We start from the raw sequence: 23,769 nt of genomic DNA, 5'->3' as shown, positions 1-23,769 counted from the left end.
TGAGTGGTGGAAACGGGTTGCGTGGAGGAATATTGCATTGGGGGGACGGGGCCCAACGGTCTAGTATCTATATACACTTTTAAAAATCTCAATTTATTTGTCTGTCTGTTTGTGATCTCAGGAGCTAAGCCAAAACACACACACTAGCACAAACTTTTTTTTGGAGAATCTTTTTTTTTAAAATATTTTTATTTATTAGAAGCAAATGTACAAAAATATAATCAACAGCATATAAAATTATACAGTTATTGTACAGCTTCAATTTTAACTTTTTAGCTATAGTTGGAAGTCAAGAAAGGAGAAAAAGCAAGAAAGAGAAAAAGTGAGATGTGCAAAGATAAAACCCCTAAGTACTACCAAAGTGGTGTAGCCAAAGAGTGAATAAATGAAAGACAGAAGAGAGGAATAAAAAAAATAAGTAAATAAAAGGACAAAAAGAGAAAGAAACAAAAAAGTGATGAAATACCTGCCTCACCTCCCTCCCCACCCACCTCACCCAACCCGTAATTAGATTTAAATCCAAAGTTGTGTTGTGCCATACTATCCATGTAATAAATCAATGAATGGTGTCCATGTCTTCGAAAAATGATCTGGTTTTTCTGCCAAGACAAGTCTAATATTTTCAAGATGTAGCGCCTCGGACATGTTTATACACCACATCTTAATAGTAGGGGCTAATGTATGTTTCCAAAATTTGAGTATTAGTTTTTTCGCCGTTATCAGGCCATAATTAAGGACACGTCTAAACGTCTTTGATAGCTCAGAGCAGGCTTCTGACGTACCTAGAATGATCAATTCCGTGTCGGGATCCAATTTTATTTTTTGTGTTTTTGAAAACATTTCAAAAATTCCTCACCAGAAATTATCCAAGAGACAAAGGAATGGGTTATAGTTGCTTCCTGAATAAGACATTTATCGCAAATACATTTACATTTGGAAAGATCTTATTCAGTTTAGACTTTGAATAAGAGTCTGTGCAGTATTTTAAATTGAATTAACGAATGCCTAACGTTGATCGAACAGTTGTGTATATATAGGCTTTCCTCCCATCTGTCTTTTAGAATTTTTAGGCCAAGTTCATCTTCCCAAGCTCTTCTAATTACTTCTGACGATGGGATTTCTATATTTAAAAGGGTGTTATACAGATATGATATTAACTTGTTTGATTCTGAGGTTCTATTCATACATTCGTCTAGTGTGTCTGGCAACAAAGATTGATAGTCTTCGGTACATGATTTCAGATAGTCTTGAATGTGAAGGTATCTAAAATATTGATTACCTTTCAGATGATATTTCAACTGTAATTCTTGAAATGAGACAAGAGTTCCCATCTCACAAAGATCTCCGAGTTTTTTTGATTCCTGATCTTTCCTAATGTGTGAACGTTTTGTCTAAAATAGATGGCTTGAACGAAGGATTGTTGGCAATTGGTGAGAGAAGAGATAAATTTCTCAGTTTAAGGGTTGACCACTTGTCTCCAGATTCGTAAGTTACTGTGGATAATCGGATTTTTCTCATATAGTGTTTTCTTCAAATTTATTGGAGAGAGAAGAATCACGCCTATATTAAAAGGCGAGCAATCCTCGCTCTCCATTATTAACCATTTTACCTGGTGACATGTGTTGTCCAACCAATAGATTATATTTTTAATATTCGTTGCCCAATAATAGTATAAATAAATGTGGAGAGCCAGTCCACCAATTTCTTTGGGTTTACATAGATGCCGTTTATGGATTCTATCTGTTTTATAATCCCAAATAAAGTTTGTGATCAGAGAATCAAGTTTAAAAAAAAAATTTTTAGGAAGGTATATCGATATTGATTGAAATAAGTACAGGATTTGTGGGAGGAAGATCATCTTTATGGCATTTATTCTGCCTATGATAGACATCGGAAATGTTTTCCAAAATTGCGTAAGGGCATTTCGTTTAGTAACTAAAGGAGGAAAGTTTGCTTGAAATAGAGAAGTGTAGTTTCTGGTTACGTGAACACCAAGATATTTAAATTTTTTCGTAGCAATTCTGAAAGGGAATTTTAGGAGGTGTGTCGACTCTTGAGGTTTTATTGACATAATTTCACTTTTGTTCCAATTTATTCTATATCCTGAAAAGGAACCAAATTCCTCTTTAAGATTTAATATACTTAGAATGCTAACTTTGGAATTGTTGACATAGAGTACTACATCATCTGCATATAATGATATTTTATTATTGGAGTATTTAGTGTTGTAGCCGTGAATATTCGGATGTACTCTTATACTTTCCGCCAAAATCGCAAGGGCAAATAACAGGGGTGATAATGCACATTCCTGTCTATTGCCCCATGATAGGTGAAATTTAGGTGAGAGTATATGATTAGTCAGTATCTTATCATATAGCAGTTTTATCCATGAAATAAAATTTTCTCCTAACTGGAATTTTTGCAATACTGTAAAAAGATATTTCCAATCTACTTGATCAAATGCTTTTTCTGCGTCTAATGAAATAATTGATAAGTCTTCTTTTATCGTTCTATGTGAGTACATTATGTTGAACAGGCGTCTCAAATTATTAAACGAGTGTCTCTTGGCTATAAACCCAGTTTGATCACAGTGTATTAATTTATTAACATATTTACTTAATCTTCTTGCCAGAGTTTTAGCTAATATTATCTGATCTGTATTTAACAGGGCAATTGCTCTGTATGATCCTGGATCTTTTGGGTATCTGTGTAATATCTTTTTTGGGTATAAGTGTAATAGTTGATTCGGCTAGGGTTTGTGGTAGCGTCTGTTCTTTAATGCGTGTATATAAAGGTTATGTAAACGCGGGGAGATTACCTCGTAAAATCTTTTATAAAATTCATTACTAAACCCGTCTGGGCCTGGTGTTTTGCCATTCTTCAATGAATTGATAGTTTCTTCTATTTCTTTAATTGTAATCTGTGCTCCTAATTCATCTCGTTCCGCCGCATTAAGTGTCGGAAGATTACAGTTATCAAGAAAGTTTGTAATTTTTCTCATTTCTGTTGATGTTTTGGATGTATATAAATTTTGATAGAATTGGGCAAATCTTTCATTAATGTCTTTTGGAAGTGTAAACAATTCACCTTTATCTGATCTGATTTTTTGAATAGTATGGTCCTTTTCCACTTTTCTCAACTGGTGTGCTAGAAGTTTGTGTGGTGTGTCGCCGAATTCAAAATTTTCCTGTTTAGTATTTTGAAATAATCTGATAACTCTTGCGGAGAGAATTTGATTTACCTTAAATTTTAATACTGTTATCTTATTATGTTTATCCATAGACGGATCTGTCGCGTTTTCTCAGTCCAGCTGTCTGATCTGTCCTTCTAGTTGTAATTGTTCCATCCTATTCTTTTTGTTTTGATATGCTTGATATGAAATGATAGAACCTCTAATAAAAGCCTTAAAAGATTCCCATAATAATGAGGGCGAAATACCTGTAGTATCATTGGTCTCAAAAAAGAATTCCATCTGTTGTTTTAAATATATACAGCAATCTGGGTTGTTTAGTATTTGGGGATTAAACCTCCAGAACGATTTTTAATGTACATTCCTTGTAGTTTTAGGGAGAAGGTTAGCAGGGAATGATCAGAAATAGTACTATTATGATATTTGGGATTAGTTGTAAAAGGTATTAATTTTGTGTCCACCAGAAAATAGTCAATACATGTATAAGTTTTATGTACGGATGAATAAAAGGAGTATTCTCTTCCGGATGGGTTTGCAATCCTCTATACGTCTGTTATATTTGTATTTTTTATATTCGTATTTAGAAGTTCGCTGGATTTTGATTTTGTGTTATATCACTTTTGTTGTGAGGGTTTATCCAAGTATTGATCCATAACACAGTTGAAATCTCCCCCGCTTATCAGGTTTTGCTGGGTGGAGTCTGAAATAATATTTCAAATTTTGTTAAAAATTGGGGGAATTGTGTTGGGGGATCGGGTGAGTGATGGAAACAGGTTGCGTGGAGGAATATTGCATTGGGGGAACGGGCCCAACGGTCTAGTATAACCATATAACAATTACAGCACGGAAACAGGCCATCTCGGCCCTACAAGTCCGCGCATAACAATTTTTTTTTCCCCCTTAGTCCCACCTGCCTGCACTCATACCATAACCCTCCATTCCCTTCTCATCCATATGCCTATCCAATTTATTTTTAAATGATACCAATGAACCTGCCTCCACCACTTCCACTGGAAGCTCATTCCACACAGCTACCACTCTCAAGGTAAAGAAGTTCCCCCTCATATTACCCCTAAACTTCTGTCCCTTAATTCTGAAGTCATGTCCTCTTGTTTGAATCTTCCCTATTCTCAAAGGGAAAAGCTTGTCCACATCAACTCTGTCTATCCCTCTCATCATTTTAAAGACCTCTATCAAGTCCCCCCTTAACCTTCTGCGCTCCAGAGAATAAAGACCTAATTTATTCAACCTATCTCTGTAACTTAGTTGTTGAAGTATCTATATACACTATATGAAGTATCTATAAGTATCTATATACACTTTTAAAAGTCTCAATTTATTTTTCCGTCTGTCTGTGATCTCAGGAGCTATGCCAAAACACATAATAGAGCAAACTTTTTTTTTGGAGAATCTTACTCAGCTTTTTCCCGTGGTCGTTCGTATTAAGTTTCTTAACATTTGATGTTATATTTCACATTATTGATATTTCAAGGTTTTAAAAAGCCAACTTAAACAAGATTCTTACTGTTAAAATCCTTCCCGCCAGCTTCCAACACTTTGAAACAAAGTTGCAATACAGGTACACTCTGTGCTTCCACCAACCTTTCACCTGAATGGGATATCAGTCCTCCACCTGACATTTGCAACAATGTTGTCATCATACAAAACTATTGCAATTGGGGAAGTGCAATTGCAATTTTTTTAAGTTCAGTTCTGGGGGAGGCAGGGGATTGCTGGACTTGCGTTCGGCAACGGGTTGAGTTGGGGGACCACGCCTCCGGTGGGGAGAACGGGTTAGTGGCGCAATATTGTGTTGGGGAACGGGTTGCATTGGGGGACCAGGCCTCCTCCCGTGTGACATGGACCCAACGGGTCCCAGTTGATCTAATATTACTAAAACTCTCATCTTGTTAGTTTCTATGTCTGTGAGTCTGTCTGCCTGGGTGCGTATCTGCCCGAGTGCTCCTGGAACTAATCCAAAATGGTACACGATAGCACTACAATTTTTGGACCACCTTACTCACAATTGTCCTGTGGTGTGTTTTTATCAAGTTTCGTTCATATTGATGTTTTACAAGTTATTCACATTTTGAACTTTACAAAATCCAGTTTGAGAAAAATCACTTGAAATTGCAGTGGCAGTTAGCAGCTATGACATCACAATGGGATCTCATTTACATAAACTGCCCGTGAGCAGTGCTCCACCCCACGATGACATCACAATGGGATCACATTTACATTAAAAAAAACAGCAGCTTCCGCCTCACAGTGACCACACAACGATGTCTCCCAATGAGGGGAATGAGCCGCGCCTGCGCAGTTGGGGGCTATGGGTGCGTGGTGGAATTTTGCATTGGGGGAATAGGTTGTGTTGGGGAATGGGTGAGTGGTGGAAACGTGTTGCGTTTGGGGAATGGGTGAGTGGTGAAAACGGATTGCGTTTGGAGAACGGGTGAGTGGTGGAATATTGCGTTGGAGGAACGGGGCACAACTGGTCAGGGGGGTAGGGAGGGGAGAGGGGTTATGGAGGGAGGGAGTGACTGAGGGTAGGGAGTGACTGAGGGTAGGGTAGGGAGAGGTGGAGGTAGTGGAGGAGGGGAGGAAGGGTGGAGGTGAGGGGAGATAAGAGGGAGGGCGAAGAGGATGGGGAAGGAGTGTTGGGGGATGAGGGGAAATGAGCCACGCCTGCGCAATTGGGGACTCTGGGGGAGTGGTGGAATATTGTGTTGGGGAACAGGTTGCGTTGGGGGAACGGGTGAGTGGTGGAATATTGCGTTGAGTGAGCGGGGCCCAACGGGTTCCACTTGGTCTAGTGTATATATGTATATATATATATATATATATATATGTGCATATATATATATATATAATATATATATATATATATATATATATATATATATATATATATATATATATATATTACTAAAACTCTCATCTTTGTGATTCTGCGTGCCTGCGTGTGCATGTGGTCCCTGGAACTGTCTTTTATTACAAGCAACAACCTCATATTTGATGGGATTTCTAGATTCACAGCAATGTCTTAACAGTGCATGAAAAAATTCTATTTATACCTTAAATTATCAGTAAAAAGGCATCAACAATGTCGTAGAAACATGAATAGCAATATCACAGATAATGTCACATTAACAGCAAAGTTATTTTGAATCAAGACTTCATTGCAGGAAATTGTTCAAATGCATTCCTATCAATGAAGCACAATGAAGCAAAAGAGAAGAGACTCATCGGACACTCTCATCACCTCACTGAAAATTGAAGTAACTCTTGAACTGCCCTTGCAAACTATTTACATCCCTTTCAACTTCAAAACTGCTTGAATATACATTTAATCTTTCAAGTTTTAAGATCATGTGATGTGAGCAGAATTAGACCATTCGGCCCTTCAAGTCTACCCGACTATTCAATCATGGCTGATCTATCTCTCCCCCCAAACCCCATTCTCCTGCCTTCCCCAATAATCCCAGACACCCATACTAATCAAGAATCTATCTATCTCTGCTTTCAAAACATCCATTGACTTGGCCTCCACAGTCTTCTGTGGCAAAGAATTCCACAGATTTACCACCCTCTGATGAAATGAATTCCGTCTCATCTTCCGAAAGGAACGTCCTTTAATTCTGAGGCTATGACCTTTTAGTTTAGTTCAGTTTGGAGATACAACGCGGAAACAGACCCTTCGGCCAACCGAGTCCGCGCTGGTCAGAGATCCACGCACATTAGCACCATCCTACATCCACTAGGAACAATTTTTACATTTACCAAGCCAATTAACCTACAAACCTGTATGTCTTTGGAATGTGGGAGGAAACCGAAGATCTCGGAGAAAACCAACGCAGATCTTGGGGAGAACGTACAAACTCCATACAGACAGAACCCGTGGTCAGGATTGAACCCAGATCACCGGCGCTGCATTCGCTGTAAGTCAGCAACTCCTCCGCTGCGCCACCGTGACCGCCCTAGACTAACCCACTACTGGAAACATCCTCTACACATCCACTCTTTCCAAACCTTTTACTATTCAGTACATTTCAATGAGGTCCCGCCCTCTTTCTTTTAAACTCCAGCGAGTACAGGCCCAGTACCGTCAAACGCTCATAGGTTAACACACTCATTCCTGGGATCATTCTGGACCCAGCACCTCCTTCCTCAGATATTAGCAATGTTACAAAATTTTGAGATTTAAAAAAATCAAGTCTGCAATTTATCCCATCAGATAAAGCATAAAATAAGTTTAATTTGACACCTAATTCACTTTCATATCTCAAGTATTTAAAACGTTTCATACTCGGAAATTAGCATCTTGTTCCCTATTGATTTTCTATGGACATAACAAAAAAGTTGTGATCGTGGACAGTCAAAAGCCCATAACTTTCTTAAAAATTAAGAGAACGGAATGAAATTTTCAGTTATCATAGATTGAAGCATTCTGAAACAAATATAAAATAATCTTACTTGGATGACCTGAAATTAAAGCATATAATTAGTTAGTTACCCAATTGTAGCTAATTTCAAACTTCAATTACTAGATCTAAACATCTATCCATTGCTTAATAAATGATTAACATTTTTAAATAACCTTGGTGTCCAAATAATATTCACAAATAATTCACAATAAAACATGATTTTTAAATCTCATTTACATTAATTTATAGGCCAAATGGAAGGAATTTAGTGTTCAATTGCTGTAAATTAAAGTCCATTTAAATTTCTAGTGGGATCCTGTGAACGCGCTGGTTTAGAACGTTCACATTGCGGTAGATTTGTGCCCTCAAATGCCCAGAAAAATACTGCAGGATATAACGGGGCCCAAATTAGCTACTCGCAACATTAAACTTTGTATAAAGGGATCTTAAGAAGCCCTTTTTAATGTAAAAATAAACAGCCTACCTTCTGTTGTCCCCTGTATGAGATCCGGCCGGTTGCCGGCGGTCGCGGGTTTAGAGGTTAATTTTTAAACTACTATAACAATTAGATAAAGCCCTTAAAAGTAATAATAGCTAAAGCGACGGAATCTTCCAGCGATTTTTCGTTAATAATTAACTAGGATGAACATCCTCGATTTGAACAGCCTAGGGAAAATCGCGTTTTAAACCCGCCCCCCTCCAAATGGCGCCAAAATCGCGCACACGGGCTGGGACAGATTTTCAGCGACGCTTCAGGTACGCTTTGCAACATACCTACAGATATGGTGCCCAAAATTACTCACAATACTCCAAATGCAGCCTGACCAGTGTCTTACACAGCCTCAGCATTACATCCCTGTTCTTGTATTCTAACACTCTTGAAATAAATGCTCGCATTGCGTTTGCCTTCTTTAATACCAATTCGACTAACAGATTAACTTTTTGGGAATCCTGCACCAGCATTCCCAAGTCCTTTTGCACCTTCAATTTCTGGATTCTATCCCCATTTAGAAAGTAGTCTACACCTTTATTCCTACTACCAAAATGCATGACTCCACACTTTATTATTTATTTTATTATTTATTTTATGTAAAGCACTTTGGTTTCAATGCAAGTTGATTTAAACGTGCTATATAAATAAAATGTACTTACTTACTTTGCGACACTATATTCCATCTGCCACTTCTCTGCCTGCTCTCCCAACATGTCCAAGTCCTTCTGTAAAGTCCCTGCCTTCGCTGCCCTACCTGCCCCTCCACTATTTTCGTATCATCCGCAAACTTGGTCACAAAGCCTTCAATCCACTCATCCAAATTATTAATATACAACGTGAAGAGTAGCGGCCTTAGCACCGACCCTTGCAGAACTCCACAGGTCACTGACAGCCAACCAGAGAAAAATACTTTTATTGCCATTCTTTGCCTTCTGCCATCCAGCCAATCTACTATCCAGGCTAGTATCTGCCTGATTAGTACAGGTGTCAGAGTTTATCAGGAGAAGGCAGGAGAATGGGGTTAGGGGGAGGAGTGAGAGATCAGCCACGATTGAAAGGCAGAGTAGACTTGATCAGTCGAATGGCCTAATTCTGCTCCTAACACTTATGATCTGCCCTTATATACCATGGGCTCTCATCAGCCTCACGTGTGGCACCTTATCAAATGCTTTCTGAAAATCTAAGTAAACAATGTCCATTGACTCTCCTTTGTCTGTCCTACTATTTACTTTTTCAATGAATTCAAAATACTCCGTAACCTCATCCTTTATATAATGGACTCTAAAATCTTACCAACCACTGAAGTCAGACGAAAGGGCCTATAATTCCCACTATTCTGCTTTGCTCCTTTCTTGTACAGCGGGGTAATATTGGCAATTTACGAGTCGTCTGGAACCACGCCTGACTCCAGTGATTCTTGAAATATCACCATTGATGCCTCCACAATCTCTAAAGCCACCTTTCAGAACCTTAGAGTGCAGTCCATCTGGTCCAGGTGACTTATCCACCTTCAGCCTTTTCAGCTTACCAAGCACCTTCTCCTTCGTAATAGCCAATCCGCTAACTTCCACCCCGTGACTCTCTTGAATTTCAAGCACATTGCTGGTGTCTTCCACTGTAAAGACGGATGCAAAAAAGATATTCAACTCCTCTGCCATTTCTTTGTTCCCCATTATCACCTCTCCTGCATAATTTTCCAACGGCCCAACACCCACTCTTGCCTCTTTCTTCCTCTTTATAACTCTTGATATCCTATTTTACATTATTAACTAGCTCACCTTCGTATTTCATCTTTTCTCCCTATATTGTCTTTTTAGTTACCTTCTGTTGTTCTTTAAAACCTTCCCAATTCCCTGGCTTCCCACTAATCTTTGCAATGTTATAAGCCTTCTCTTTTGGTTTTATGCTGTCTGTGATTTCCCTCATCAGGCACGTTTGCCACATTCTCCCCCAAGAATCTTTCTTCCTCTTTGGAATTTAGAATGAGAAGTTAAAGTTCTTTTTGTAGAAAACAATTTAAAACCCTCCCATTAAATAGACAATAGACAATAGGTGCAGGAGTAGGCCATCCGGCCCTTCGAGCCAGCACCGCCATTCAATGTGATCATGGCTGATCATCCCCAATCAGTACCCCTTTCCTGCGTTCTCCCCATATCCCCTGACTCCACTATCTTTAAGAGCCCTATCTAGCTCACTCTTGAAAGTAACTAGAGAACCGGCCTCCACCCTCTGAGACAGAGAATTCCACAGACTCAGCACTCTCTGTGAGAAAAAGTGTTTCCTCGTCTCCGTTCTAAATGGCTTACCCCTTATTCTTAAACTGTGGCCCCTGGTCTGGACTCCCCCAACATCGGGAACATGTTTCCTGCCTCTATCGTGTCCAACCCCTTGACAATCTTATCTGTTTCAATAAAATTCCCTCTCATCCTTCTAAACTCCAGAGTGTACAAGCCCAGCCACTCCATTCTCTCAGCATGTGACAGTCCCGCCATCCCGGGAATTAACCTTGTAAACCTACGCTGCACTCCCTCAATAGCAAGAATGTCCTTCCTCAAATTAGGGGACCAAAACTGCACACAATACTCCAGGTGTGGTCTCCACTAGGGCCCTGTACAACTGCAGAAGGAAATGCACCATAGTATCTGCGATCCAAGACACCAATAAATAAATTTCTATACAGATCAAACTATATAAAGACTTTTCTACTTTAAAGCATAATTAACATATGCTAATGATGTTATGTTCTTGTAAATGTCGGTGAGAACCTATGCTTCTGCAGTTGTTTGTTCAGATTCAGATTCAGATTCAATTTTAATTGTCATAGACAACAAAATTTGTCATCATTCTTCAGTGAGGACTAGGTCAACACTGGTCAGTGATAGCATAGAAACGTAGAAACATAGAAAATAGGTGCAGGAGGAGGCCATTCGGCCCTTCGAGCCAGCTTGATTGTCCCCAATCAATAACCCGTGCCTGCCTTCTCCCTGTATCCCTTGACCACTAGCCCCTAGAGCTCTATCTAACTCTCTCTTAAATCCATCCAGTGATTTGGCCTCTGCCCTCTGTGGCAGGGTATTCCACAAATTCACAACTCTCTGGGTGAAAAAGTTTTTTCTCACCTCAGTCTTAAATGGCCTCCCCTTAATTCTAAGACTGTGGCCCCTGGGTCTGGACTCGCCCAACATTGGGAACATTTTTCCTGCATCTAGCTTGTCCAGTCCTTTTGTAAGTTTCAATAAGAAACCCCCTCATCCTTCTAAACTCCAGTAAATACAAGCCTAGTCTTTTCAATCTTTCCTTATATGACAGTCCCTCCATCCCAGGGATCAATCTCATAAACCTACGCTGCACTGCCTCAATCACAAGGATGTTCTTCCTCAAATTAGGAGACCAAAACTGTCCACAATACTCCAGATGTGGTCTTACCAGAGCCCTAAACAACTGCAAAAGAACCTCTTTACTCCTATACTGAAAATTCCTTGTTATGAAGGCCAACATTCCATTAGCTTTCTTCACTGCCTGCTGTACCTGCACGCCAACTTTCAGTGACTGGTGTACAAGGACACCCAGGTCTCGCTGCACCTCCTCCTTACCTAACCTAACCCCATTGAGATAATAATCTGCCCCCTTGTTTTTGCCTCCAAAGTGGATAACCTCACATTTATCTATATTATACAGCATCTGCCACGCATCTGCCCATTCACTCAACCTGTCCAGGTTACCCTGCAACCTCCTAACATCCTTTTCACAGTTCACACTGCCACCCACCTTTGTGTCATCCGCAAACTTGCTCGTGTTGCTCCTAATTCCCTCTTCCAAATCATTAATATATAAGGTAAACAGTTGCGGCCCCAACACCGAGCCTTGCGGCACTCCACTCGCCACTGCCTGCCATTCTGAAAATGACCCGTTCCCTCCTACTATTTGCTTCCTGTCTGCCAACCAATTTTCTATCCATGTCAACACCCTAACCCCAATACCATGTGCTCTAATTTTAGTCGCCAGTCTCCCGTGCGGGACCTTATCAAAGGCTTTTTGAAAGTCTAGATATACTACATCCACTGGCTCCCCTTCATCCATTTTACTTGTCACGTCCTCAAAAAATTCCAGAAGATTAGTCAAACATGATTTCCCTTTCATAAATCCATGTTGACTCGGACTAATTATTTTACTGCTATCCAAATGCCCCATTATTACCTCTGTAATAATTGACTCCAGCATCTTTCCCACCACCGAAGTCAGACTAACTGGTCTGTAATTCCCCGTTTTCTCTCTCGCTCCATTCTTGAAAAGTGGGATAACATTAGCTATCCTCCAATCCACAGGAACTGATCCTGAATCTATTGAACATAGGAAAATGATCACCAATGCGTCCACTATTTCTAGAGCCACCTCCCTGAGGACCCTGGGATGCTGACCATCAGGCCCCGGGGATTTATCATCGTTCAGTCCCAGTAGCCTACCCAATACTATTTCTCGCCTAATGAAAATTTATTTCAGTTCCTCTACTCCCTTAGATCCTCTGTCCTCCAGTACATCTGTGAGATTGTTTGTGTCTTCCTTAGTGAAGACAGATCCAAAGTACCTGTTCAACTCTTCTGCCATTTCCTTGTTACCCATAATAATTTCACTGCCTTCAAAGGATCCACATTTGACTTTGGTACTCTTTTTGCCTTAACATATCTAAAGAAGCTTTTACTGTCGTTCTTTATATTCCTGGCCACCAGCTTCTCCTCGTACTTCATCTTTTCAGCCCGTACTGCCCGTTTTGCTTCCTTCTGTTATCCTATGAAATTTTCCCAATCCTCTGACTTCCGACTACTCTTTGCTGTGTTATACATCTTTTCTTTTAGTTTTATTCTATCCCTAACTTCTCTTGTCAGCCACGGTTGCCTCCCACTCCCCTTAGAATCTTTCTTCCTTTTCGGAATGAAATGATCCTGCGTCTTCTAGCCCAATGGAAGGGGACTGTTTTGATCATTCAGATACCTGGCCTGGGGGAGAATACAGCACAGAAATAGGTCCTTCGGCCAATATGCCAAGCCAACCATCATGCACCATCTGCACTCGTCCCATCTGCCTGCGTATGGCGCTAATCCTTCAAAACCTGTCATATCCATGTAATTGTCCAGATACCTTTTAAAAGTTATGATAGTACCTGTCTCAACTACCTCTTCTTATTCTATAGGCTTGTTCTATATACCCTCCACCCTTTGAGTAAAAGATTTTCACTCATGTTACTATTATATCTATGAGCCCTCACCTTAAACCGGTGTCCTTTGGCTCTTGATTCTCCTTCTCTGGGTAAAAGAATCCGTGCATTTGCCTTATCTATTCCTGTAATTTACTTAGACAACTCTATAAGGTCACCCCTCAACATCCTGCGCTCGTAGGGATAAAGTCCGAGCCTGCTCAACCTCTCCATATAGCTCAGGCCCTGAAGTCCTGGCAACATCCTCGTAAATCTTCCCTGCACCCTCTCTCGCTTAACAACATCCTTCCTATAACAGGATGAATAAATTGAACACAATACTCCAAATGTCGCCTCACCAATGTCTTGTACAACTGCACCATAACCTCCCAAAAATTAGAGCACATGGTATTAGTGTGCAAAATTAGAGCACATGGTATTGGGGGTACGGTATTGACATGGATAGAGAACTGGTTGGCAGACAGGAAGCAAAGAGTAGGAATTAACAGGTCCTTTTCAGAATGGCAGGCAATGACCAGTAGGGTGCTGCAAGGCTCAGTGCTGGGACCCCAGTTATTTAAAATATATATTAACGATTTAAACGAGGGAATTAAATGTAACATCTCCAAAGCTGGGTGGCAGAGTGAGCTACACCAGAGCCCTGCCATTTACTGTGTCGATCCTCCCGTGGTTTGACTTCCCATAATGCACCATCTTGCACTTATTTGTATAACATTTAACCATTCCTCAGCCCACCTGCCCAAGCGATCAAGATCCTGCTGCAATATTTGATAACCATTTTTATAATAGAAACATAGAAACATTGAAATTAGGTGCAGGAGTAGGCCATTCGGCCCTTCGAGCCTGCACCACCATTCAATATGATCATGGCTGATCATCCAACTCAGTATCCCGTACCTGCCTTCTCTCCATACCCTCTGATCCCCTTGGCCACAAGGGCCACATCTAACTCCCTCTTAAATATAGCCAATGAACTGGCCTCAACTACCCTCTGTGGCAGAGTTCCAGAGATTCACCACTCTCTGTGTGAAAAAAGTTCTCCTCATCTCGGTTTTAAAGGATTTCCCCCTTATCCTTAAGCTGTGACCCCTTGTCCTGGACCCCCAACATAGGGAACAATCTTCCTGTATCTAGCCTGTCCAACCCCTTAAGAATTTTGTAAGTTTCTATAAGATCCCCTCTCAATCTCCTAAATTCTAGAGAATATAAATCAAGTCTATCCAGTCTTTCTTCATAAGACAGCCCTGACATCCCAGGAATCAGTCTGGTGAACCTTCTCTGCACTCCCTCTATGGCAATAATGTCCTTCCTCAGATTTGGAGACCAAAACTGCACGCAATACTCCAGGTGTGGTCTCACCAAGACCCTGTACAACTGCAGTAGAACCTCCCTGCTCCTATACTCAAATCCTCTTGCTATGAAAGCCAGCATACCATTCACTTTCTTTACTGCCTGCTGCACCTGCATGCCTACCTTCAATGACTGGTGTACCATGACATCCAGGTCTCGCTGCATCTCCCCCTTTCCCAATCGGCCTCCATTTAGATAATAGTCTGCTTTCCCGTTTTTGCCACCAAAATGGATAACCTCACATTTATCCACATTATACTGCATCTGCCAAACATTTGCCCACTCACCCAGCCTATCCAAGTCACCTTGCAGTCTCCTAGCATCCTCCTCACACCGAACACTGCCCCCCAGCTTAGTGTCATCCGCAAACTTGGAGATATTGCCTTCAATTCCCTCATCCAGATCATTAATATATATTGTAAATAGCTGGGGTCCCAGTACTGAGCCTTGCGGTACCCCACTAGTCACTGCCTGCCATTGTGAAAAGGACCCGTTTACTCCTACTCTTTGCTTCCTGTTTGCCAGCCAGTTCTCTATCCACATCAATACTGAACCCCCAATGCCGTGTGCCTTAAGCTTGTATACTAATCTCTTATGTGGGACCTTGTCGAAAGCCTTCTGGAAGTCCAGATATACCACATCCACTGGTTCTCCCCTATCCACGCTACTAGTTACATCCTCGAAAAATTCTATAAGATTCGTCAGACATGATTTACCTTTCGTAAATCCATGCTGACTTTGTCCAATGATTTCACCACTTTCCAAATGTGCTGCTATCCCATCTTTAATAACTGACTCTAGCAGTTTCCCCACTACCGATGTTAGACTAACTGGTCTGTAATTCCCCGTTTTCTCTCTACCTCCCTTCTTAAAAAGTGGGGTTACGTTTGCTACCCGCCAATCCTCTGGAACTACTCCAGAATCTAAAGAGTTTTGAAAGATTATTACTAATGCATCCACTATTTCTGGAGCTACTTCCTTAAGTACTCTGGGATGCAGCCTATCTAGCCCTGGGGATTTATCGGCCTTTAATCCATTCAATTTACCCAACACCACTTCCCGACTAACCTGGATTTCACTCAATTCCTCCAACTCCTTTGACCCGCGGGCCCCTGCTATTTCCGGCAGATTATTTATGTCTTCCTTAGTGAAGACGGAACCAAAGTAGTTATTCAATTGGTCCGCCATATCCTGGTTCCCCATGATCAACTCACCTTTTTCTGACTGCAAGGGACCTACATTTGTTTTAACTATGATGCCACCCACTTTGTGTCATCTGCCTTGTACATTCTCATCCAAGTTATTGCCAAATAACCACAGCAATCCAGGTCCAGGAGCATCCACAATCTCTCTATGGCTTCTCTGCTCTGTATCTCTAATCTCCTCCAGCTCAATAGTGCTTTGTCACATATGCAACTGCACAATGTCATTCTTTTTGCATATATTACACATGCAGGCGCCACCATTTTTGGCGCCATTATTCAAAGTCCATTGTCCCGTCAGCCCGCATGTTCGATGTACTGGAGCAGTTCCCGCGAACCAACGTCCCTTTCCTCGCCCAGTCGTCTTATTGTTTTCCAGGCGCCTCCCTTGACGGCACTGGAGACATTACCCCAGTTCACTCTCCAACTGGCCCGTGCTCCTTACGTCCAACATCTCCAGCTCCCTCCTTGTCCCGCCATCCCCCGTGCCTTCAGGCGGGTTACTGGTCCCGCCGACCGATGAGCCTTTGGGCGGGCCCCTGGTTACGCCATCCGATGAGCCTTCAGGCGGGTTACCATTTATAATCCATCAAGATCCTTTCACTCTTACAACACTGACCTTCTCCCCAAACTTAATAGCTGCACTAACAACACTCATGCCTTCAACTGTCAAGGGTCTCAGCTCTGGAATTGTCTCTGTCTTAAGGCAATTTTCTTCCTTTCCAAACATAACTCTTTGAACAAACCTCTTGTCATCTTCTTCAACATCTCTTGTAGCTTTGCATTAACAATTTTGTTTGTTAACACTCCTAGGCAGCACATTTTAGCAATCTGACACAATAAGTGGATTTACACCAGATTATCAGAAGAGATTTAGGAAGGCTCAAAGCCTCAAAAGGTTGAAGGCACAGTTGCCAATGGTTGGGCTATGAAAGTATTTTCAACCTGCCTCTCAGCCTTAACCTGTTAATCTAATTTCCCACTGCACAATGCAAGTTGAATGTATACTTGAAGAAAAGTGCCTTCACCTTCATCTAGCAACTAGGGCATAACCAGAGGGAAATATTTCATACTATGACATCCAGGCTGGAGAAGGCTACAAATAATGATGTAATTGAGGAATTTGAATGAGGATTAAAATTTTACAAATGAGGTGATGGGAGACTTGGATCCTGTGTAGGTCAGCAAGGACCAACTTGGTCTTTGTATAGGTGAACCACACTTGCTTAACCACAATAATGACAATAATATCAACATATAGAAAATATCCAATGCATTTAAGTTTATAGAAATACATAATTTCATTTAGCAAATGTGACCAAAAGTATTTATTATTACTATTAACACGAACATTTCAAAGATCTAGACTTATCACTGTAAACTCAAATATTCATCCTGTCTTTTTAACAGATAGGGTGAATGCACAGTCTCTTACGCAGAGTAGGGGAATCAAGAATCAAATTACATAGTGCCCTCCATAATGTTTGGGACCAACACCCATCATTTATTTATTTGCCTCTGTACTCCACAATTTGAGATTTGTAATATAAAAAAAATCACATGTGGTTAAAGTGCACATTGTCAGATTTTATTAAAGGGTGTTTTTACACATTTTGGTTTCACCAAGTAGAAATTACCGCTGCGTTTATACATAGTCCCCTGTATTTCAGAGCACCATAATGTTTGGGACACATGTCTTCACAGGTGTTTGTAATTGCTCAGGTGTGATTAATTGCCTCCTCAAAGCAGGTATAAGAGAGATCTCAGCACCTTTCCTCCTGTCTTTCCATCACCTTTGGAAACTTTTATTGCTTTTTATCAACATAAGGACCAAAGTTGTGCCAATGAAAGTCAAAGAAGCCATTACGAGACAGATAAACAAGAATAAAACTTGTTTAGAGACATCAGCCAAATCTTAGGCTTACCAAAATCAACTGTTTGGAACATCATTAAGAAAGAGAGCACTGGTGACCTTACTAATCACTAAGGGACTGGCAGGCCAAGGAAGACCTTCTGCAACTGATGACAGAAGAATTCTCTCTATAATAAAGAAAATTCCCAAACACCTGTCCGACAGATCAGACACAATCTTCATGAGTCAGGTGTGGATTTGTCAATGGCCACTGTCCGCAAAAGACCGTGAACAGAAATGCAGAGGCTACACAGCAAGATGCAAACCACTGGTGAGCCGCAAAAATGGGATGGCCAGGTTACAGTTTGCCAAGAAGTACTTAAAAGAGCAACCACAATTCTGGAAAAAGGTCTTTTGGACAGATGAGACGGAGATTAACATATCAGAGTGATGGCAAGAGCAAAGTATGGAGGAGAGAAGGAACGGCCCAAGATCCAAAGCATACCACCTCATCTGTGAAACACAGCGGTGGGGGTGTTATGGCCTGCGCATGTATGGCTGCCGAACGTAATAGCTCACTTATCTTCATTGATGATACAACTGCTGATGGGAGTAGCATAATGAATTCTGAAGTGCGTAGAAACATCAAGTTCAAACAAATGCCTCAAAACTCATTGGCCGGTGATTCATTCTACAGCAAAACAATGATCCCAAACGTACTACTGAAGCAACAAAGGAGCTATTCAAAGCTAAAAAATGGCCAATTCTTGAGTGACTAAGTCAATCAGATCTGAACCCATTTGCTAAAGATGGCTGCAATACAGGCCTAGCAGAGCATCACCAGAGAAGACACCCAGCAACTGGTGTTCCATGAATCGCAGACTTCAAGCAAATGATATGCAACAAAATACTAAACATGACTACTTTCATTTACATGACATTCCTGTGTCCCAAACATTATGGTGCCCTGAAATGGGGGGACTATGTATAAACACTGCTGTAATTTCTACATGGTGAAACCAAAATGTATAAAAATGGCCTTAATTAAAATCTAACGATGTACACTTTAACCACGTGTGATTTCTTCTATTACAAATCTCAAATTGTGGAGTATACAGAGGCAAATAAATAAATGATGGGTCTTTATCCCAAACATTATGGAAGGCAATGTGAGCTGGGCAAGATTTAATTGGAACCCGAAGTGCAAATCTTTCACACAGAGGGGGGCTGGTATATGGAATGCTGCCAGAGGCAGATACTATACAACATGTAAAACGCATCCAGACAGATATATGGATTGGAAAGGTTTAGCAGGTGTGACAACACGTTCTCCCCAAGGGTTGCTCTGATCCCAGTCACTGGCTGACAGGCCAGAAGAAACCAACAATGAGCACCACAAACAGCGCCTGGACAGAGCTGAGGCCAGTGTCCAAAGATAAACAGCTTGAGCCAATTTGCTGTCATTGGATCAACTCCCTGCACCTCGTCAGCCCTACTCCTTATAAACCAGCCAGGGAGAGGAGAGGTGAAACAGGACAAGAAGGCAGGAGGTGGACACAGAATGCTGGAGTAACTCAGCGGGACAGGCAGCATCTCCGGAGAGAAGACATGGGTGACATTTCGGGTTGAGACCCTTCTTCATACCAGCATTTAAACCAGCACCTGCAGTTCTTTCCTACACAAGAAGACAGAAGAACAGGAGAAAGGGAGAGAAAGTGGAAGACCCCCGACTAACTATGGCTCTTTTTACAGGCTCGGAAGAAGACTGAGCCACCAGAACAAGCCCAAGACCGCCAGCAGCTCAGAGGCCAGAGTGATCTACTGGGACAAATTCAAGGTTGCCAGATGACAATGAACTGCGCCCCCAGGCGGAACCAGACTTTCTCGTCCCTATAATCCTTAATTATAAATAAAGCATATCACTCGAGTTCACCCTACTGTGAGTGTTTGTGTAGTCATTGTTTACTTGGCATCATCCCTGGCACCACTGGCGATATGGGCCAAACTAGTCCCATGCTAGAGTAGATGGAGCAGGGCATCATGGTCAGCATGGACAAGTTGGACTGAAGGGCCCGTTTCCATGCTGCATGACTCTATACGCGGGTTACACAGTATTTGATGTGGGTTACACAGCATTTTAACCAGTGAATCTGGCCTTTTTGCATACAGTCAAACAGTTTTATAATAATGTAAAAATGAAACTCCAATCCAAGAAGTATGTTTATTATTCTCTTCTGAAACAGTGTGAAAATGCAAAATGCTTGACACTCTAATAATCTACCCAGTACACATTGGATAAAACTTGACACATCTGATCATGTGTGGTTTTGTCCATTACAATTTAAACCATTGCACTAACATTTGAGAGCTTATCTAAACCAGATAAAAGATTTATGGAAATTACAACCATTTCCCCAAAATATCCTGTCATCACACTTTCAAAATACAGTGCATTTCAAAATAATAGATGCATTACATTTATCAGCATCACACTCTTATGCAGTATATGCCTATTTCTCATTGCAGAACTGCATCATTTAAACACAGCTACCAGAAATACTAACAAAAGGAAGTAAAATTGAAAATATTTAACTTAAATTAATGAACATGTTGAAATCATGCCAACATAAAATTATTTGCACTTAAAGCAAACATCCATGTGTCAAAATATTTTATTTTAGGAGTTTTGGCTGGTAGAAGCAACACTACCCAATGAAAGATCATAACAAAAGATCCATCTGAGAAAAATAACCCACTGCAAACAGAGACTGGTAATAAAATTAACAATGACAAAATTCAATGACAATCACCAGAGCAACAGTCACGATCAGCATTAAGGTGCACCTCTCCTACCCCCACCATCTGCATAAAAAGCTTTCTCAAAAAACGAAGCAAAAGCAATCTTTACACATACCCTCATTATTTTCAGGATGCATTTCAGTTCACAATGTTTGTATTAACTAGCATTCATGTCCACGTCCCTCACCAGATGTACTTCACTATCCGTTCAGATCACCAACTTCCACTGTGAACATTTAGCATGCATAGCCAGCACAATAGGTAGAGATAAAAATAAATGCAACACAGACGCAGCCGAGATGACTATGAAATACGCCTCAGCCTACAGTAGACAGCACTCCATTTTTTCCTCTTGTGTTGTGCTGCCGGTATATTACACGCTACCAAATCCAGTCACTGACACATGAAAGGAAATAAAAATCAAATTTGTGCAGATAGACTGCTTTAGAACGCACCAGAATCCCTGCAGCTCTTCAGCACACCATCCTACTCGCAATATGATGCAGAGTGTCCGAAAATACCATTCCCCTTTCCTCTTCCTATCGCTGCCACTGAATACTGATAGACACCAAGGACAAAAGGAGGAACCGGCATGAACATTAAGAGCAAATATTTAATGGAACACTGGCTTTCTGATCATCTAGCTTCATGTAACCAAGCACTGGGTGTTGCTTTCCCTTGAGAGTCTCGGGGCAATTTCTGAGCTAGAAGAAAAACCTGGCATGGAATTTAAAGGGAAATGGCAATGTTTAAATATTGCTTGCTATTAACAAATTGTGTGCCATTCTAATGAAATAATATCCTTTCCTCCACAGAATAATTCTTAAGGTTTTACTAAATATGTAAAATAGATTAAATATATATATTTTTAAAGCATCTGTTAAGTTGGATTTTGGAATTCAGATTTCCACATGTGCTGTTATATTAAAAAGACAAATAAATTGCACCAATCCACAACAAGATTATGAGATCATCTATTTTAATTCAAAACTAAACTATATTATGAATTAGTGCCCTAAAGAGCAAAGTAAGCTTTGAATGAATAACACCAGTAAAATCAATTTTTAATTTTATAATTCATTCTATTATTATATTACCTGTAAAAAATTCGGGCAAACTTACACCAGTCATAGCAATGCAGGAGATAGTCATGCTAATTTTTACAAGATGAATTTCCCACTGACCTGTAATTATATTTGCCTGTGTAATTGTGCAATTACTTTCAGAAAGCAGAAACTGAATCTGATTCCACTGCTCCTACAGGCAGTGTATTCTACATCATAAAAAAAGGCGTGGGGAAGGTGTTACCTGTACAAAAAGTACGGGTTGCACTTGAACCCGAGGGAGACCAATATCCTGGCGGGGAGATTTGCAAAGGCTACCGGGGAAACTTTAAACTAGAACGGTTGGGGGGAGGGACTCAAATAGAGAAAACCAGTAGACAGTGTGTGAGGCAGGAGGCAGAGAAGGGAAGCACTCAGACCCAACATGTAGGGCGGAAAGAAGAAAAAGATAATAAACAGAGAATAAGCGGTGGTGGGTTTCTTAAATGTGTGAGCAGAGAGACAGAGGGGTGTAAAATGAGGGTAGAAGCAATAGGTAGCAAGGTGAAAAGTAAGTGGCAGGCAGACAAATCCAGGGCAAAAATCAAAAAGGGCCACTTTTCAACATAATTGTATAAGGGGTAAGAGTGTTGTAAAAACAAGCCTGAAGGCTTTGTGTCTCAATGCAAGGAGCATTCGTAATAAGGTGGATGAGTTGAATGTGCAGATAGTTATTAATGAATATGATATAGTTGGGATCATGGAGACATGGCTCCAGAGTGACCAAGTCTGGGAGCTGAACATCCAGGGATATACAATATTCAGGAGGGATAGACAGAAAGGAAAAGGAGGTGGGGTAGGTTTGCTGGTTAGAGAGGAGATTAACGCAATAGAAAGGAAGGACATTAGCTTGGAGGATGTGGAATCGATATGGGTAGAGCGGCGAAACAGTAAGGGGCAGAAAACGCTAGTGGGAGTTGTGTACAGGCCACCTAACAGTAGTAATGGAGTTGGGGATGGCATCAAACAGGAAATTAGAAATGCGTGGAATAAATGTAAAACAGTTATAATGAGTGACTTCAATCTACATATAGATTGGGTGAATCAAATTGGCATGGGTGCTGAGGAAGAGGATTTCTTGGAAGGTATGCGGGATAGTTTTCTAAACCAACATGTAGAGGAACCAACGAGAGAGCAGGCTATTCTAGACTGGGTATTGAGTAATGAGGAAGGGTTAGTTAGCAGTTTTGTTGTGCGTGGCCCCTTGGGCAACAGTGACCATAATATGGTTGAGTTCTTCATTAGGATGGAGAGTGACATAATTAATTCAGAAACAAGGGTTCTGAACGTCAAGAAAGATAACTTTGAGGGTATGAGACGTGAATTGGCCAAGATAGACTGGCAATTGATTCTTAAAGGGTTGATGGTGGATAGGCAATGGAAGGCATTTAAAGACTGCATGGATGAATTACAACAATTGTTCATCCCAGTTTGGCAAAAGAATAAATCAGGGAAGGTAGTGCATCCGTGGATAACAAGGGAAATCAGGGATAGTATCAAAACAAAAGATGAAGCATACAAATTAGCCAGAAAAAGCAGCCTACCAGAGGACTGGCAGAAATTCAGAGTCCAGCAGAGGAGGACAAAGGGCTTAATTAGGAAAGGGAAAATAGATTATGAAAGAAAACTGGCAGGGAACATAAAAACTGACTGCAAAAGTTTTTATAGATCTGTGAAGAGAAAAAGATTAGTTAAAACAAATGAAGGTCCCTAGCAGTCAGAAACAGGTGAATTGATCATGGGGAACAAGGACATGGCAGACCAATTGAATAACTACGTTGGTTCTGTCATCACTCAGGAAGACATAAATAATCTGCCAGAAATAGGACGGGACCAGGGGTCAAATGAGATGGAGGAACTGAGTGAAATCCAGGTTAGCCGGGAAGTGGTGTTAGTTAAATTGAATGGATTAAAGGCTGATAAATCCCCAGGGCCAGATAGGCTGCATCCCAGAGTACTTAAGGAAGTAGCCCCAGAAATAGTGGATGCATTAGTGATAATTTTTCAAAACTCTAGAGATTCTTTTCAAAACTCTGTAGTTCCTGAGGATTGGAGGGTAGCTAATGTAACCCCACTTTTTAAAAAGGGAGGGAGAGAGAAAACGGGGAATTACAGACCGTTTAGTCTAACATCGGTAATAGGGA

At 40.9% G+C, this 23,769-nt stretch overlaps 1 protein-coding gene across 6 annotated transcripts in view; it reads right to left on the bottom strand.

The window, feature by feature from the left end:
* LOC129711774 (protein kinase C zeta type) overlaps positions 1-23,769 on the bottom strand; it is a 458,626-nt gene that overhangs the window by 327,465 nt on the left and 107,392 nt on the right. The window contains exon 1 of one of the 6 annotated variants that reach the window (XM_055659718.1): positions 20,978-21,109. The exons of the other annotated variants lie outside the window; for them this stretch is intronic. The gene's annotated coding sequence lies outside the window, so the exon portion shown is untranslated. Of the gene's footprint in view, positions 1-20,977; positions 21,110-23,769 lie in introns of those variants that run through there. 6 annotated transcript variants of the gene reach the window in all.

The sequence above is a fragment of the Leucoraja erinacea genome, chromosome 30 (assembly GCF_028641065.1).
Source record: "Leucoraja erinacea ecotype New England chromosome 30, Leri_hhj_1, whole genome shotgun sequence".
NCBI lineage: Eukaryota > Metazoa > Chordata > Chondrichthyes > Rajiformes > Rajidae > Leucoraja > Leucoraja erinaceus.
This window is presented reverse-complemented; position numbering and strand designations above follow the sequence as displayed.